Raw genomic sequence first — 19,907 nt, 5'->3', positions numbered from 1 at the left:
GGCAGAATCAAAAAAATCATGCATCCATTGTTTCGTGGGGCTGCAATGGCGCAAAAACATGGTTAAAAAACACGGATTCTCATGATTTTTGCACTAGATCAGCCCGAAGTCACCATCAGACGGAAAGGGAAAGGAGAAGGATCACTCGCTTTTAGAAACGGGGAAGTCTGGCTGTGAAAGCAAATTTCATTCATTTCTTTCTCCTCCTCCTCCTCCTCATGCCCACTCAAGTCACTCACATACACAGGCGCAGGGAAAGCTGCTCCGCCTACCCCGCCAGCCCCGCTCTTCTTTCCCAAACAATGGATCAGCTGCTCCACAGGCAGCCGGATACCCTTGCGGGAGCATAGCAGAGCAAATAATCGTTGCTTAGCGATGTCGATGAGAGGTTTCCACACCTTTTTGTTTTTGGTCCCCTTTTATGTCCATCTCCAGCATAGTCAAGGAGAGAGAGAAAAACAGAAAACTGGAGACCGATTTCTGGGGGGATTTTTGGCCCCCGGAGGCCAGTTTTGCCAACCCCTGGGTACGCACCTGAGATGAATTCACAAAACGCAAACAGCTTTTTCACTTAGGTGTGAAAATATAAAAATAAAAATCGATCACATAACATTATTTGAATAGCAATACCCATTATCCTAGGGGGGAGGGAGCGGTCCCCTCAAATGTTTTATTGGGAGGGCTGTAGGAACCTTGGCTCCTATGGGTGTGAATTAGTTGATCACAGTGCAATCCTGTGTGCATCTACTCAGAAGTCAGTCCACTTAGGTTCATTAAGGCTTACTCCTAGGTAAGTGTGTATATAGAATTCCAGCTTCCATCTCTACTGCAACTGCCGTCGAACCCCGCGGCGCTATTTATCTATAACGAGAGCGCTGTGTTGGTTACTGCGGAATAGGAAGCAGGAGGGAGAAATTGGTACTTGGAATAGCCGCAAGCCTCTGGCCTTTCAAAGTTCACATTGGCATTAAAAGCGATTTAGGCTGAACACGCTTTAAGCCGCATCCCGAATTAAACGCATTTATGTAAGCCTTCCAAGCACTGCGCAGCTTCCGGAGGCGTCGTGGAGCCGGAAGTCGAGGACCCAAAACACAAGGTTGGCGGCCGAGAGCGTTTGCTTTAGTGTCAGGTGATGCCGGAAGTGACGCGCTGTTGATGGCCCGGCAGGTGGGAGGAGGACCAATGGCCGCTAGTGGCTTCAGGACGGCGGTTGGGCGGTGAGTAACGGGGTGCTGTGAGGCGAGCGAGCTAGTTGGGGGGACGCGCGTCCTTGGCTCGGGCCGCGGCTTCGCGGCGTGGCGGCGGTTGGGCGCGCGGAGGCACCTCCGGGGTTTGGCCGGCGGGAGTTTCTCGCAGCATTTCCTTGTGAGAGGGCGCTGCTTTGGGCAGGGGGTCCTGCCGGTTCCTTTGGCCCCGCCGGCTGAGGGGATTTCCCTCACCTCAGACACGGATTCCTGGCTACGTGGTGCGGGCAGGACCGCAGCTCATCGCTGTTGTCTTTGGGGCACGCAATCCGCGCCACCAGACGTATCCTCTTCCTCGATATTTGGCAGATGGAAACAGGGACGCGCTTGTAACAACCCTGTTCTGATTCCCCAAAAATCGCTCCCTGAAACCCCTTCCCACCATTTCACATGGCTGGATGCTCTTCACCTCCAGCTGCACACTCCATTCTGCTTTCCATCGATTAGGAACATGCGAAGCTGCCTTACACTGGGTCAGACCGTTGGCCCATCTCGTTTAGTATTGTTTGCATTGATTGGCAGCAGCTGCTTCGTCTTTCAGACAGTGGATTTTCTCATCCCTCGCTAGAGATGCTTGTGATTGAACCTGGGACCTTCTGTGTGCCAAACATATGTTTTACCACTTCCCCAAGTCAAGTGAATCACTGTTCTCTTGATAAAGATGCGTTTGGAAACCACATGTGTGGTTTGTGTGTGATCCTTTGTAGAATCACAGAATTGTAGAGTTGGAAGGGACCCAGTGGATACCAGCTATGGCCCACACCTTGCAACGCCATGTTGCAGAGTTTACTGCTTGCTACGCGGGTGGCGCTGTGGGTTAAACCACAGAGCCTAGGACTTGCCGATCAGAAGGTCGGCGTTTCAAATCCCCGCGACGGGGTGAGCTCCCATTGCTCGGTCCCTGCTCCTGCCAACCTAGCAGTTCGAAAGCATGTCAAGGTGCAAGTAGATAAATAGGTACCGCTCCGGCGGGAAGGTAAACGGCGTTTCCATGCACTGCTCTGGTTTGCCAGAAGCGGCTTAGTCATGCTGGCCACATGACCTGAAAGCTGTACGCCGGCTCCCTCGGCCAATAAAGCGAGATGAGCGCCGCAACCCCAGAGTCGGTCACGACTGGACCTAATGGTCAGGGGTCCCTTTACCTTTACTGTTTGCAAGGGAACTGCCAGTTGTAGCTTTCCACCTGTTACTACAAAGCTGGGCCCTCTGCTACGGTGGAGCCTCCTCTCCACCAGCAGTGCTCCTCTCTGCTGACAGAACCTGGTGGAGTGGTACCTACGCACCATCCTAACTCTCCCAGGAATCAGAGAGGGGTGATTGCCTCTTTAGGCTGTAATCCAGGCATAGGCAAATTCAGCCCTCTAGATGTTTTGGGACTACAAGTCCCATCATCCCTGGCCACTCCTCCTGTTAGCTAGGGATGATGGGAGTTGTAGTTCCAAACCATCTGAAGGGCTGAGTTTGCCTATGCCTGCTGTAATCCTAAATGCACTTCCCAGAGAGTAAGGTCCATTAAACTCAGAGGACTTGCTTCTCAGTAAATATGCACAAATTTTGTAATGTGCCTGTTCATAAGCCACATGGAATACAGTGGAAATAGCAGCATGAGTCTGTGCTGTTAGCTTCTATTAAATCAACAGTCTAAATTTTTGCAACATGTTCCTGTACAACTGTCTAATAGCTAAATTTGATCTTATATCTAAGTGTTTCAAGTTCTTCCTTCTAACCTGTTGTATGTAATTGACATAATCTCCTCTATGTGAGTGTTCAGCAAGGCAGTCCTATTGTTGTTAGTGATTGTGATTTCAAATCATCTCAACGACTTTGACAGAAGGATTGTAGATTAGTGTACATATTTTATAATTTTTATCTGTAAAGGTAAAGGGACCCCTGACCATTAGGTCCAGTCGTGACCAACTCTGGGGTTGTGGTGCTCATCTCGCTTTATTGGCTGAGGGAGCCAGCGTACAGCTTCCAGGTCACGTGGCCAGCATGACTAAGCCGCTTCTGGTGAACCAGAGCAGCACACGGAAATGCGGTACCTATTTATCTACTTGCACTCGGACGTGCTTTCGAACTGCTAGGTTATCTATACTTAGGGCCAAATGAAACACCATATTTTTATACAGATTTTTGGGGATGTGTGAGATGTTGTCCTTGCCTAGTCAAATGATTTAACATGGTTCCAGATTTAGACTAGCTCATGTTCTGAATTTTCTTTCAGAACACTCTTGTGCTTGATTGTGCACATTGTTTTAAGTATGCTGCTACAATCTGTAATGTATTAAGTACTTGTTATAATATCAAAAACGAGGATTTGTTTAGGGCTGTCATGTGATTAAATAATTCTTAGTTGATTAATGAGTGGAATAATGCATTTGTTAAATTTGCATAGGCATTAAAACAACAGCTCTGAAAAAAGCAAGCTTTTAACTGACTAAGCTTTTAATTGATTAAATGTTGCAGCTGGTATTTCCATTTGTAAAGTAGAATACTGCCAGATAGGTAGGATATAAATTAAATAATATATGGTTGTAACTTGGAAGTGAGTTGCAGAGCTAATTTTTGCATCATCAAGAGAGCTTCTCTATGACCTTCCTATTGCACAGGGAGTGCAATAAAAGGAGCTGAAGGATTTACATTCTAGAAAGAGTTCCTAGTAAGATATGTTACAACAAATAAGTTCATTTAAATTTAAATTTGTTTCCTGCCATATTTTTTAGGCTTAGGTATTTGCTCATGGTATCCTGATCACATGTTACATGCAAACATATATGAAAACACCTGCCATCAATGAAAGCATGCTTATCAATATATTTCCCCCAGATTTGTGGCCCACCACAGGGTTGTTGTCTTGCACAGCAATTACGTAAGTGGGGAAATAGCAAGCGAACCCAGAATCAGGTACTGAATGGAGTGTTTATTATAAAACGGAGAGCATTTAGTAGATACAAATTTGTCTAAAGTTTTTACAGTCTTTGCCCTTTTTGTACCACCAGCTTAAATGAACTTGTCCTATGGAGAGATAGGCAGCATTGACTTTCTCAATGCTGACTGCATTGTTACAGAATTCCCTCCCACTGGATGTGTGTTTCTCTCATTGACTGGTTTTGTTTTCTTCTGCTTTTAACTGATAATGATATTAGTCTAACTAGGTTCTTAATGTTATAATGCTTAAGTATTGCTGCTATTTTACTGCTGATTTTGAAAACAGTTGTTTTTAGATAGTTATTATTGTAAATCTTAGATGTGATTTTTAACTTGTTTTACAATTATCTTATTTTATGACCATTGTATGTTTTGACTCTGAGAGAATAATTATCTAAATAAACAAAATGTTAAAAATAGTATGCATTAGTGAAAATGCCAGTTTTGATGTCCATAGTCAACTTCTAAAAGTTGACAATATTTTAATGTTACTGTGATGTTATTTTTGCTTAAAAAAAAAAAGAGTTCTGCAGTCTTACACTAATTTATCAGGAAGTAAACCCTATTAATATAGCAGTGCCCCATAGTGATACAACCTTCTGGAATAGTTAAGTTTATTTTATTATTATTTATTTTATTATTGTTATTTTATATACTATTTTTAAAAATATTTTTCTTCTAAAGTGGATTTAAAATAAAAACAAAAGCAATTTGTCAAAAACAATATTAAATCACCTTATTGTTTATAATCAAATTGGTTTCAACAAAGTTTGGACAAATGCACTCTATAAACCTTTCAGAAGCTGTAACTGAGAAGGTGAGAATAAACTCTCTTTGGAACAGTTAAAACACACTTCTCCAGAAATTATTTTCTGCTTTTACCTCAGGCTGCCAGAAAGAAAAATGTTAAATTTCACCATGATTTTATTTAATATTTTTATGCAATGTTGAGCAAATAAGCAGAGTTAAGTCCCCCCATGCTGTGCACAAAAAAGCAGAATTTACCGTATTTTTTGCTCTATAAGACTCACTTTTCCCCTCCTAAAAAGTAAGGGGAAATGTGTGTGCGTCTTATGGAGCGAATGCAGGCTGCACAGCTATCCCAGAAGCCAGAACGGCAAGAGGGGGTTGCTGCTTTCACTGCGCAGCGATCCCTCTTGCTGTTCTGGCTTCTGAGATTCAGAATATATTTTTTTCTTGTTTTCCTCCTCCAAAAACTAGGTGCGTCTTGTGGTCTGGTGCGTCTTATAGAGCGAAAAGTACGGTACTCAATTTTGCATTTGTTTCTTGTAGTATTTTTAAGTTGTCCTAGTCTTGTGCCTAAGCTCTGCACCTTAAATGAAGTTTTCCCTCTTGGATTATATATCCAACAAGAACATTCCCTAGAATTTGGCAGGAAACAAACATAGTTTATTTACATAGTGTGGTCTCTTTTGTAAATGTTATAAATCACAAAATGTGCATATGTTTGACTAACTGTTTGAATTTCCCCCCCAGTGCACTAAAATCCAGATTTTTGGGGATAGCGTCAAACAGACCCAATCAGCAGGAATGCATGGATAATTAAAGCTTCCAAAAATGAGTCGTGAATTGTTACCCTTCTTCTGGAATCCACAATTTGAGGACAGTAAGTAGTTATTTTTGCTTTGTGTGGTGTTTTTGAGATGCAATTCTGTCAAGTGAACAAACAAACTATCAAAAAAAGAGAGAGAGAGAAATCACACTGACATTTAGTTGGTGTCATCCAAAAGGACTTGCTGATAAAGGCTTCTGTATGTTAGGAACATAAGTTTTCCTCTGTTGATACCTTTTAAATATTTATTTGTAGGTTTTAACAGTCATTGTGTTTTGTGGAAGAAATTGCAGGTAGCAATCCTGGGCCATTAGAAAGCATCCTGGAACAACATTATTAGGATTAACTAAAATTTCTCAAAACATTGAGCAAGACTTCAGGCTCCCTAGAAGTATTCCTAAGACTAGATGTTCAGTCTCTATGGATGGAGGCTCGTAACATTATACAGGAGGCAGCAACTAAAACCACCCCAATGAAAAGGAAATGCAAGAAAGCAAAGTGGCTGTCCAACGAGGCCTTACAAATAGCGGGGGAGAGAAGGCAAGCAAAATGTGAGGGAGATAGTGAAAGATACAGGAAATTGAATGCAGATTTCCAAAAAATAGCAAGGAGACACCAGAAGGCCTTCTTAAACGAGCAATGCAAAGAAATAGAGGAAAACAATAGAATGGGGAAAACCAGAGATCTGTTCAAGAAAATTGGAGATATGAAAGGAACATTTCGTACAAAGATTACCACAATAAAAGACAAAAGTGGAATGGACCTAACAGAAGCAGAAGACATCAAGAAGAGGTGGCAAGAATACACAGAGGAATTATACCAGAAAGAGATGGATGTCTCGTACACCCCAGGTAGTGTGGTTGCTGACCTTGAGCCAGACATCCTGGAGAGTAAAGTCAAATGGGCCTTAGAAAGCACTGATAATAACAAGGCCAGTGGAAGTGATGATATTCCAGCTGAACTATTTAAAATTTTAAACAATGATGCTGTCAAGGTGCTGCACTCAATATGCCAGCAAATTTGGAAAACTCAGCAGTGGCCAGAGGATTGGAGAAGATCAGTCTACATCCCAATCCCAAAGAAGGGCAGTGCCAAAGAATGCTCCAACTACCGCACAATTGCACTCATTTCACATGCTAGCAAGGTTATGCTTAAAATTCTACAAGGCAGGTTTAAGCAGTATGTGGACTGAGAACTCCCAGAAGTGCAAGCTGGATTTTGAAGGGGCAGAGGAACCAGAGACCAAATTGCAAACATGCGCTGGATTATGGAGAAAGCTAGAGAGTTCCAGAAAGACATCTACTTCTGCTTCATTGACTATGCAAAAGCCTTTGACTGTGTCGACCACAGCAAACTATGGCAAGTTCTTCAAGAAATGGGAGTGCCTGATCACCTTATCTGTCTCCTGAGAAATCTCTATGTGGGACAAGAAGCTACAGTTAGAACTGGATATGGAACAACTGATTGTTTCAAAATTGGGAAAGGAGTACGGCAAGGCTGTATATTGTCTCCCTGCTTATTTAACTTATATGCAGAATTCATCATGCGAAAGGCTGGGCTGGATGAATCCCAAGCTGGAATTAAGATCGCCGGAAGAAATATCAACAACCTCAGATATGCAGATGACACAACCTTGATGGCAGAAAGTGAGGAGGAATTAAAGAACCTTTTAATGAGGGTGAAAGAGGAGAGCGCAAAATATGGTCTGATGCTCAACATCAAAAAAAACAACGAAGATCATGGCCACTGGGCCCATCACCTCCTGGCAAATAGAAGGGGAAGAAATGGAGGCAGTGAGAGATTTTACTTTCTTGAGCTCCATGATCACTGCAGATGGTGACAGCAGTCACGAAATTAAAAGACGACTGCTCCTTGGGAGAAAAGTGATGGCAAACCTAGACAGCATCTTCAAAAGCAGAGACATGACTGCCCACAAAGGTCCGTATATTTAAAGCCATGGTTTTCCCAATAGTGATGTATGGAAGTGAGAGCTGGACCATAAATAAGGCTGATCGCTGAAGAATTGATGCTTTTGAATTATGGTGCTGGAGGAGACTCTTGAGAGTCCCATGGACTGCAAGAAGATCAAATGTATCCATTCTGAAGGAAATCAGGCCTGAATGCTCCCTGGAAGGACAGATCGTGAAGCTGAGGCTCCAATACTTTGGCCACCTCATGAGAAGAGAAGACTCCCTGGAAAAGACCCTGATGTTGGGAAAAATGGAGGGCACAAGGAGAAGGGGATGACAGAGGACGAGATGGTTGGACAGTGTTCTCGAAGCTACAAACATGAGTCTGACCATACTACGGGAGGCAGTGGAAGACAGGAGTGTCTGGCGTGCTCTGGTCCATGCGGCCACGAGGAGTCAGGCACGACTAAACGACTAAACAACAACAGATGTTCAGTTAAAAAAAGAAAAAATATGTTTCAGAGCATGGCTGGAAAAGCTCCATGATCTGCAGGAATTAACTGTAGATGTGATGAGTCTTCATATATTTTTCATAAATCTGCTTCCAAATTGGACTTCCAAATAATTTTCGCAAGATCAGGTAGGCAAAGGTCAAAGAAGGAAAGGAATGAAGGGAGAGATTGGTGTTGGATTGCTTATACAGCCGAAAGGACTCTCTAACTTTCACATATTTGACTAATCCCATTTAAGTTTCAGAGTTAGGCAGCACTCTTACATTCCAAAAGTACGACAACTAGACATTAGTTTTTAACATTTTTCTAAGAATCATAGGGAACCATATTTTGCATTAAATTTCAGGTCCTGAAATAAAACCACTGATACATAGTATTGATTTTACAGTCCTTTCTGTTTTTCCCCAATGAAAGTTAAAGATATATTTTCTGGTCTCTCTTTGATACCTTTGTGCTCTAGCAATATTTTATTTTTTTCTAATTTTCATCATGTTTTTACAAGAAAATCTCTCTTGTCTTAAAAAATGTAGTGAAAATTCCAATAAGAAATAAACTGTCAATTTCTCCACTGAATTCCCTGGCACTGCTGGTCCATTCCTTCAATGTACTTTATCCATTTCTGTTCAGAACCGTCATCATCCAATCCATCATTGTTGATGCTGATCCAGATTTTTAGTGCCAGGGAAGAACAGGCTGTACAGCTGCTACAAGATTTTGTTGTAACTCAGTTGTCCGTTAATAGACTCCTTCCAAATGATTCACTATTAAAGTTATCATATCAAGATTCAGTTTAATGCTCATCATTAGAATTATAGTCTTATCACCTATATCCAATAGCATTGAATATATTGAAATCTCCACTAAAGATGGAAAAAATGTATGTGTGATCTGTTTGACATTTTCAATATTTGAATATCTGAAAGACTGTCTCATTATCTACAGACCCTCTTGGGTGTTAAGATCAGCCCTGTGTGATGAAGTGTCGGTAAAATTTGAGTTGATAACAATAATTAATAATGAATACATTTGATAAAATATTTTATTTAACACGCTAGCATTAGATTCAATAGTTTATGTTCCCTCAGTACAGAAAGAAAATTGCTTTATTGAAATTTAATTTTTACTTCATTGATAGTTCATTGTTATTTATATGTATTTCTTTTTATCTCTAGCTTTTAATCTAACTAATACATTTGGGACAGCATTTTATTGTTCTTCCTTGTGCTCTCTTCCACTGAGTTATTATTATTTTTCTGAACCAGCTTCCCGTTCCTAATTTTTACACAACAAAATGACTGGATCTAAAAATACTGAAAGTTTCTAACAATAGGAATACCCAGCCCCATGTTTGCAACCTGCTCTCTTCCTATATTATGAATTTATCAATAATAATCATATCTTAATTTTTGTTGTTTGGGGGAAATGCTCCTAATATGCCATCCAAATTAAACCTTCTAACAACTATATATGGTTCAATTTTCTGAATATTCATTTCATAGTTTATTTTATAATTGTGATAAGGCTTGCACAAGTCAAGTCTCAAACATCTAACAGGGTTATTCTATCAAATAATCTGAGAATGTTGGACAACAGAGACATATACTAACAGTGAATCAATCTATGCACTTTGTAGGCAGATATAGTTCTATTCTTCTCAATTAGCTATATAAAATGTACTGGGAAATTCTGAAATTATGTAATCTGTGTACATCATGAGGGTGTAAATCATCCTAAGGATTTTCAAGTCCCATTATATGTGGAGTTAAAGTACTTAACTTTGGCAGAATCATACCTTTAATGTTAACTTTAAAGCTATGAAAATATTTAAGAATGATTTTGCTTGGTTACATCCATATTATTAAAGTAAAGCATAAAACGATCTGTTCTGAACTAGCTAGTAGTTTCAAAAGACATTGTAAGTTGAATGCTGTATTTGAACAGAGTAAGTTTTGGGGAAAGGTCTGGCAGGCAGTGACCATTTTAGGCGTGCCACGTAAGTGAGCAACTACACATGTGTGCATTGATTCGAACCCAGAAGTGACCCCAAAACATCACAAAAAGGGGTAGGGTGACCCCATGCAGGCCCTGCCAACGTGGAATGTAACCCCCACACAAATTGGTTGCTGCCTGTACACATAAGAACTAATGCATATTAGACATGATAGGGCGAGTGATATATAACTCACAGAAAATTGGTCAAAATGTTACAGCATTGAAATACCTTTATGGTTGTGTTCACATTTATCGCTAAGCCATGTAAATCATCTTAACAAGCATGTTATGGGCTGCTTTTACAAAGCTTTCTTTCTTTGTTTTCTAGTTGCTCTTGTCTCACACATTTGAAGCATAGTTAGCCTTTGGGGTTGAGTGTCCAAACAAACTATAGTTAAAACAGGCCCTGGTTCATATGCCAAAAATAAACCATGGGTTCACATAATGGTTTGTTGGTAGAAAAGAACCATGCTTAGTCTGCTGGGCTAGGTTCACATGTTCAAACAAGACATTGTTCAAATAAAGCATAGACTAACAAAATTATGACTTTTTGTTATGTGTAAATCAGGCCATTGTCTAGCTCCACAACATAGAGTTAACATTTTGTAAGGCTTCCCCCCCCCCCCCCCGTATGTGGTATATTTAATAATAAAAACTCTTATAGGGAAAAGGGGAATCTTCATCTTCACTTAGTGGTTGGTTCTAGTTACAATAGCTAGGGTTTCTATAGCCAAAATGTAATGAGGAATGTGAGGGACAGTTGTTTGGATTAATAGAAAATATTCTGCTAAACGTGAATTGACAAGTACCCTTGCTGTTGGAAAACTGTAAGTCAAGATGCTTTCAAAATATAATGGGCATCCAGAACATAATATGAAGTGCATTTCAGGTTAAAGTTTAAACCACTACTATTACTATATGCACTAACTTGCTTCTAGTAAAACTATAGCTTGACAGCTTTTCACCTGCAATCCTTCCTGATAAAGATGTTTAGGGTTAAGGTGTACATTTTAATGGATACTGTTGCCACATTTTTATTGAAATGGCTCAGAATTTGACATATTTGAATGCTGAGCCTTTAGCTGAGTTGACTAAAAGAAGGCTTAAGATTTCAACCATTTTCCTGTTGGTTCCTGTCTTGATTAGTTTACCAAGATTAAGCCAGAGTACTCCAGTTTGGATTTACTGGGGAACTCTGACTTAATGTAAATTAGAATCTCTGTGCTGAAGTTGGTGTGCAAGGGGAGGACAGGCAAAGGAGGTGTATGTGGTCATGAGGTTTGGCCATGCATCATAAATCATAAGTAGTATATGAAACTATGGACAATTCTCCAGATATGGCCAGTATTCATCGAATGTGTCTAGTCCCTATTATACATGCGAACCAGAGCTGTAAAGCAACTGTAAATGGTAATTTAAAATGTAAGCTTCAGTTTATAGCTGCTGTTTGTACTATACATGTTTGTGTTACTGAACAGAACTGTGTTCTGCAAAAATTATGACAAAGCATGCATTTGAAAGGGATGTTAAAGTAGTTTATTCTGCAAGGAGGATTTCTCAGCACCCAGGATTGTTAATATAGAACTGGCTTTTCACAATTTCCTTTGCCCCAGTTAAGTCAAGAAGCATTACAGCTGTCAAGAGTATCACTATATGTGGGGTTTTTTCAAGCTTCTTCCCCAGCAATAAACTGGGCTGAAACTTCAGTGACAGGAAATTTTTAGAAAGCTAATATACTATTGTACAATATGCACAATAACTTTTTGGGGATAAGTTTCTAACCTCTCCAATGGTCTTCCACCTTTTTCTTGTAGGCCTTTTCTAGCGTGATTCCAGTGTATGTTGCTTCAGGCTCCAATTTAGAAAGAAGTTGGAATTATAGCTGAAATTCATCCATAGTCTAGTTTTCTAGTAGGATTGCCAGGTTCCATATGGCATAGAGCTTCTGTGCCTTGAATAGCTGCAATAGAAGCAAGAATTACATATTACCTTTAGGCAACTGTAGCTCTAGCTGCCACAGTGTGCTCTAGTTCATAGTTATATAAAGAGGTTATATAAACAGGGATTTATATATAAATAAGGAAAGTTGCAAAATGAAGCACAGATCAAAACGCAGAGTTACTTAGGCTGTGACAGTCACAATTAAGGTTACTAGATTTTGAAAACGAAAGGCCAACTATGCCTCAAATAATTGGCTAGAAGGGAGAATCTTGGCAAATTCACTTCTCAAACTGTAGATCTGTGGTGGTGGTGGTGGTGGGGAAACTACACATAGTAACATTTTCAATTGCTGGACACAGGGTCCCAGTTTGTATTGGCAACATTAATATTATTGGCTGTGTTTGAACTGCTAAACCTTAGTATTACGTGACATGCCATCTTCACCTTTTCCTCTACTACTCTGGGGTGACTTTTGCTTCTGTTTTTAACCACAGCTTAGTGCCCTGTCCAAACCCAAGCAAACTATGACCTACCATAAAACAAGCAAGCATTCACAGACAGAAACGTGCAGCTTGTCCACACCTCTGTCACTCAGGAGCTAAGTCATGGTTTGGCTTTGTTTTATGTCCAAACCTGGGATTGTAATTTGCCCCACCCAAACAGACAAGGAGTGGTACATCAAGAACATGCCTTGGTTACAGCACTTGGTTTGTTGGGAGCAAGGCAAATCACAAGCCCAAGTTCGAATGTAACTCACAAGCCCAGGATCGAATGTAACTCACCAAACCATGGCTTAGCTCTCAAAAGTGAGGGAGGAGTGACCTACTTTCAGTTTTCTCCCTGTGAACCAGCATACTTGCTTGGTTTGGGATGATGGCCAAAGCTTCCCTACCCTTGAGTTAGGTGTTGTGATGAGACTGCCCGCTCCTTTTAAAATTTGCTTCCCTCTCTCATATTAACTTGTGTCCTATGACACTTGATACTATTCAGTGGGATTCTGAGTAAACATGCCTGTAATTGGGCTGTTAACCTACATGGGGAACATTTCTAGTTGGACAGACAAATTTAAATATACTTAGAAATGCTTATCAACAGATTTTCAGATTAAGAGTTTACTTGCTGGTGAAGACCAAAGTCCAGCATTATGTTTCCACCAGTGGCTGGCCAGATGCCTTTAGAAGTGCACACACAGGTCATGATGATAATGGCTTTTGTCTGTTGTGTGTCACCAGCGTACTGCAAAGTATATTGCCACTTGAACATGAAAACTACCATGAGCAATAGTTCTCTCTTCACTTATGTTTGTCTAGACCATTTTAAGAAACCCGTAAAATGATTTGTAAGGAGGAAAGAGTTGCGAGGCAGGTGTGTGTGTGCATTCTGTACACTGGATTCAAGCAAAATCCAGAGTGTAATCTTCGTTTCCTTAAGGAATGTGTCATTGGTTGCTAACTAGACTCTATACTAGGCCTGGGTGGTGTATCAATACATTGCCTAGGACCAGTTTGGGAACCAGAGTGTGATGGCATCTTCACCCGGTGGTATATAATGGGTGGGACTTGCTTGCACCTGACTCCCTCCATGCGCCTGTCCAAACCCAAGCAAACTATGGCTATGAATTGTGTGGGTAGCATGGTGGAGCCTAACTACTGCAGTACAAGCCCTGAGCAGAGAAAAGAGCGGAAAGCTTTCACATAAGGAAGTAAAATTCCTGGGCTTACCTTGTGTTCTTTGATCTATCTCTTAAGTGTGTTGAATTCAACCTTTTGAGTACGTAGAGATAAGCCCTTATCAACCAGCAGTTAAAATAACAAACCCTCCCACCTTGCTGAGTTGGACAGAAACTCCCCAAGGCTTCTGGGCTAGAGTAAATGTGTACAAATGTTATACCAGTCAGCCTTGATGGGGACAAAGTTTACATACTGAAGAGATCCACTGCAACAAAAGTTTTGCATTGTTTTATGTAGTCCAATGCAGTTTAAAGTGAGTATTTGAAATTAAAATACTTAGTTTTTAACTCAATAGATTTATCTAGAGTGAGACCCATTTCCTGCTGGCAAATGATGCACATTAAAGTAATCTGTAAATACACATAATGACTTCTGTAGAGGGCAGAAGAGGTGAGTGAGTGGGTTTTCCTATTGTCTGCTGTGAATGAGAAAAGTGTCTCATGCACTCTGAATTCAGTCTGCCATAACTAGCAATGGGACCATAGTAGAAAGAATAAATATTGGCAGTACAAGCTTTAAATTTTTATTCTCTTAAAAAATTAGCAAATGTTTTATAAAGCTATTGAATTTTTTCTTCCCAGTAGTTGGACATCTGTTTTATAGAACTTTTCAGTCATATTATTTATGAACATTTATATTTATAATCGGTTCTCTTTTTTCTGGGGGGGACGCTGAGGTACACATACCCCTAAACATTTTGTGAATCTAGGTTTGGCCTTTTTGAGGGGCAGTATTTCAATATGAGTAGAGAAATGAGAGTATCCCTAAACATTTTTTAAGAAAAAAAGCACTGTTTATAATGAACCATTCTGAAATCCCCCGCACTGTGAATATAGTTTTCTTTGTTCAAGATACTTGTATATGATATTCTTATCTCAGTTATATTTTAGTTCCTTAGTTCAAATAATAAAATCCTTTATTCCTAATTTAATATATCTTAACTCTTGCGCTTGTTAAGCACACACCTCTCCAACTGGAATAAAAGCAAACTGATTCACCTGTCACCTAATTGTTTCTCTCTCTATATGTCATTGAGTTTCAATTGCCTATACATTTGTTAAACATTTGGATGGGTGGATCTGTTTTTGTTTGAGCACAATTTACTATCTTTTAAGGGAATTCATTTTGAAATATTGTATTTGTTGGAAAATACACTATTTTGAGAAGGTCTGATAACATTTTTTTTAAAAAAAATTGTAGTCAAAACTTGGGATTTTACAGACCCAAATATTAAGGATTGCCTAACCACTAGAAAGAAGGTTGCCCTAGGTCTGGAATGTACCTTATCATTCCTGAGTTGCAGCATTCCTCTGATGTCAAATACAGTGGTACCTTGGGTTACAAATGCTTTGGGTTACAAACGCTTCGGGTCACAAACTCCGCTAACCTGGAAGTAGTACCTTGGGTTACAAACTTTGCCCCAGAATGAGAACAGAAATCGCACGGCGGTGGCAGCAAGAGGCCCCATTAGTGAAAGCGCGCCTCAGGTTAAGAACGGTTTCAGCTTAAGAACGGACCTCCGGAATGAATTAAGTTCGTAACCCAAGGTACCACTGTAGAGTCCTACATGTTTTGATTTTGTCATGACAGTTGATAAGTTCATTGATAGAGGCTAAAGCAGGAGTCATGTTTTGAAGAATGCCCTAGATTGGTAAAATACAAGAAGAAGTTAGTGTGTACTGATGGACCTCTCTATAAATTGACCTGGGTGTCTCCAGAGGTGATGGCAGAGCTGAAACCTGACACTGCATTTTCAAGAATCTGATTATGATTTGGTTCACATGTAATGTAGACCTAAACCATGGGTTAGCACAAGCACACAGGCTCCCCAAAGGCAGATTCTGGTTGCTTTGCTTCTCCTTTGGCCCTGCTGTTGGCAGTACTGTGAGCTAAACAATGATTTCATGTAGCATATTGCCAGAACCTGGGCATATACTTTTTGTGCTCCAGATAAACCATGAAGCAGCAAAGCCACCACAGTCTCCTCTCTGGGAACTTTCATGTTCCTACTAAGTCATGGTTTGGCTTAGCATCACATGCAAACTGGGACTGTAAGTTCTTAATTCAAAATATGGTGATGGTTTGGGAGTCATAAAGATACTGGTTCAGTTCTGATGTAATACTAATTGTTTGGTGCTTCATGAGCAAGCCTTAGGCTTGTGTACCCCCTTTTCTTGCCCTTTCCTTCTTCTGTACACACTATGTATACACTATTTTTGACAGGACTAGGAAGTACAGGAAGGAATTTGAGGGAGGAGGGAGTGTATGATCCCAAGTTTTGTTGTGTGGTTCCAAACTATGGCTTGAAATTATGTTTGAATAGAGCCAGTGAGACACTGAGCTTGTACATTTCACATAGCTGCATGAGGACAGGGTTTTTTAAAATACATTTACTAGTTTACAGTATATAGAATCTTATATAATGTAAACATTATAGTTATATTTTGTTGAATTTTATATTGTTGTATTTAGGGAATCCCTTGGATTCAGTTCTCTTTGGAGGACCATGTGAAAAGTATATGCAGAGTCTGGTGCAATTCAAGCCAATACTTTCTTTTAAAAAATCTTATTAGTCTTGTTTTATTTGGCTATTTTCAGATAGAAGAATCCAGGGTTGGAATGCCTTACTCTTGCTCTTTGAAGCTGCACTGAGTGTCAGCTTGGTTTATCTACCTTGAAGAGCAAATCAATGCACAGCTTGAAGAGAGGGCATAGGATGTTGCCGTGCCTGGACCAATGATCAGGTACCAGAATGAACCTTAGATTTAGAATGGAAATAATATTAATAGGTGAGAATTACAGTAGTACCAACTGTGAAATGTCTGTCCAACATAGCTCTACAATTCTGGAGGAAAGGTGGGATATAAATCTCAATAACAACCAATTGCATACAGTTCTTTAAATTGCACCTAACACTTCAAATGTTGTTCTCCTTTGGGAGGAACTGTCTTTTTCAAAACAAATTTCTAGGTTTCTCTATATTTATTGTTTACTGTGTTGCCTTTATTATGCATACAATCCTATATTATTTTCCTTTTATATACTCCTCAAATATGAGTATAATGTTTAGTTATTAACTTGGGATTGGATACAGATTTAGTTATGCTTGGAGTAGCTCCCCCTGAAACCAATCAGGTTTGTTACGCTAACTTAAATCCCATTGATTTCAGTGGGCCTTCTCTAAGCATGATTAAATCTGGATCCAACCCTTAGTGTCACGGTGTATGCTTGAGGTAATGTAGGTCTCTGGTTAATGTACTAGTTTCCTATAGCAGATATCAGATATTTGATAGGTTTGTCATGCAAGATCAATTCGGATGGCTGGCTTTGCTGTGATATTGTATGCACTCATCATATAATGAAGGGAGAGAGCTTTTCTGTTCTGCAGCTTTTCTACATGCTGTTCTAATATTCACCTCACGTATCAGCATTGTTTTCATTATCATCCGGTCCCACTTGCCCCACACCCCTCCCAGCTGCCAGGGTCTGTATCATAACCCTTTGATGCTGTGTCGCAGGGGTTTGATTGGTAGCATCTGCCTGCTCTGTGATGAGATTCCTCTGAAGAAAGGCAGGCTGTTGTTGCCTGCTTCTGATTGGCTGTCCCACCTGACTCTCCTCTCCTCTTCCCCCCTCCTTTTTCAGAGCACACACCACAGCAGGCTGTATTCTGAAACCTAAAACAGCCCCGTATACATCCATTCATGAATCTGTGACGTCAGTAGTGTCTGTGTTCTCCTTTGCAGCGGGGTTGCAGGATTGTGTGGGTGGAATTTCCTTGCTGTATTTTGCAGATCAGGTTTGGGTTTCGTTTTTTCTGCCGTCCACATCATAACGCATGAAAATGGAGCAGGATTGTAGAAATTACTCACCACCGTAAGTATATTAACAAAATCTGTCTTCCTTCAAGGGGCTGCGTTTGCAAAATGACCGATGTTACCTTCCTGCCATTTATTTCAGAGGAGCAGATGGATGGTGCATTTGGGGTGTGAGTGGACTGGAAAAAATGCTGAAAGAGACCATATTAAAGCCAAGAATATTTCTGTTTCTACCCATCTACTTCTTTGTAGAGCAAACATAGACATGTTTCATTTGCTGTTCTAGAGGTTGTTCTGGAGGTTGTGTAATGGTCCTTCCCTCTTTTTAAAATGGGAGAGAATGCATTTCTGTGGCTGTCTGAAAAGGCAGAGATTGCAAATATCAAGGGGGGAAATTGCAACTGATCTTAAAACAGGAGGCTTCTCCCTCTTCCCACGTCCTTGTGAAAATGTAATCTTCAATTGTGGTGCAGCTTTTTAATAAAACTTAACATGTTTGTCAATATATTTTGACTGGATTTGGGAACAATTTAGGTCTTAATGAGAAGTTTAATGATTAAATCCTTCCATAGAAATGAAAATGGCTTCTTTTAGCATACAAAAATAATTAGATATAAAGTCCCAATGATTTACTGTTTACTGAGATTATCCTTACCGAGGTATGATTGTCCTGCTTGCTAGTGAAATCAGTGAGAGTTCATACGGAATGGCAATGTATCTTACCCTTGAATCTTGCCCTTTCAGAAATTGCTGAAAAAAAGAAGTACCAGAAGTGACAAAAACAAATGTCAGGCAAATGCCTTGGACCTAATAGTTTGACTCCACTTCATTTTTAATGCTCCCATCCTAAATTACAACATAGTGTTTGCCTGAGTTTGTTGCTGAAATTGCAAATACATGTAAAGCTCTATTTTTGACGTTCTGCCTAGAATAAAAGTCGAGTGTAACAAAAAAAAAAAAAAAGGTGAGAGTAACAAAGCAAGAAAAGTAAAAAACAAAAACAAAAAACCACCCCACAACCCTGGTTTCCATGTTTGGAAAAAAATGCATCATGCCCTTTCTCTTCACTGGGACATCCACCCCCCTGATACCTGGTTGTCTTTGTTACTTACTTCTTTGTTACTTCCTCTATGTTTCAAAGTACAGTGGTGGAAACTGAATGACAAATTTCTATTCTTACACAATTAACTTAAATCCATTCTTAATTGATAGGGGGGACCTTTATGCTTATTTGTAGGCATTTAATGTTACAACAACTGCTTAATAGTAGGGTTTTTTTTAATCTGTGGCTATCTTTTCAGATTGTAATAAGGCTAGTGCAGCTTTGATTTGTGGTTTGTATGTTAATTAATTCCAAAAAGTGAAGCTTGGCATCTTGTTAATCTCTTCAAATGGATTATTGACAAAGAGCACTGCATCTCTTCTGTCTCTTGTGGTCAGCAGAGGTCAGGGTTTTCTCTTTTTTGCACTACTTGCTACAGGAAGGGTCAGTTTCCTCCAATGTGCAGAGTTAAATAGAATTCCTTAAGTATTAAAGTTCATTTTAATAATTCTCAACTAGTCCAGAGAAAGTAGCTTCAGAGTGTTTACTCTTTTTCTGATAAATTTCATGTTTATCATCGGAACTGGAAAAAGCATTTAAAATTCTGAGATGTCAGAATAATTTTTTTAAGCCACCAGCCCATTATGGCATACAGAAATTGCTAAGTTCGAATTACAGCTGACCAAATGACTAGGATTTTTCCAACTCTTCTTCCATTGTTTTGCAGATGTGCTTTAAGTGAGTTGGTATTGATGACATATTTGACCATGTTTATAAACTTGTAAGATGTAAGGCTTATTTCATCAATTAAAATTAATTTTGTTGTTCAGCTTGTGGTCCCGGTCAAAATACAAAAATTCTGTTGCATCTTTGGAACTTTTAAGGACCAAAGAAACAGTATTTGTCTTAAGGGTGTTCAGAGTGTTACTAAAAGCTTTAAGAAGAGTAAAAAATAAATTAATAAAATTTTCTGCCTTCAAAAAATCCAGCAACTGTACATGTGGAAATAGGGTACTATTCTATAATTTATTTTAATAGCAATTTTGGGGAATAGGGGGCCAAGTGCCCATCAGTTTGGAATCAAAATGGTGCCACTCCAAAAGGAAGGTTGTTGTAGTTCGTACTTGGTAGAGTTGCCCCCTATAAGTATATAAGCTTGTAAATTAAAAGGCAAAACAAAGAAAACAAAAACAACAGCCTGATAAGTTTCACATGGG

General features: G+C 39.8%; 1 protein-coding gene across 9 annotated transcripts in view; it reads left to right on the top strand.

The window, feature by feature from the left end:
- Positions 1-19,907, top strand: part of MAP3K13 (mitogen-activated protein kinase kinase kinase 13) — a 77,829-nt gene that overhangs the window by 32,301 nt on the left and 25,621 nt on the right. The window contains exons 1-5 of one of the 9 annotated variants that reach the window (XM_083443219.1): positions 188-1,217; positions 3,968-4,148; positions 5,670-5,799; positions 16,429-16,574; positions 17,476-17,706. The gene's annotated coding sequence lies outside the window, so the exon portion shown is untranslated. Of the gene's footprint in view, positions 1-186; positions 1,218-3,967; positions 4,149-5,669; positions 5,800-16,428; positions 16,575-17,475; positions 17,707-19,907 lie in introns of those variants that run through there. The other 8 variants (XM_083443217.1, XM_083443216.1, XM_083443222.1 and 5 more) reach the window with 8 other exon arrangements.

The sequence above is a fragment of the Podarcis tiliguerta genome (genome assembly GCF_965153285.1).
Source record: "Podarcis tiliguerta genome assembly, chromosome: 5".
Taxonomy (NCBI): Eukaryota; Metazoa; Chordata; class Lepidosauria; order Squamata; family Lacertidae; genus Podarcis; species Podarcis tiliguerta.
The sequence above is the reverse complement of the archived record's forward strand: the minus strand, read 5'-3'. Positions and strand labels throughout refer to the sequence as shown.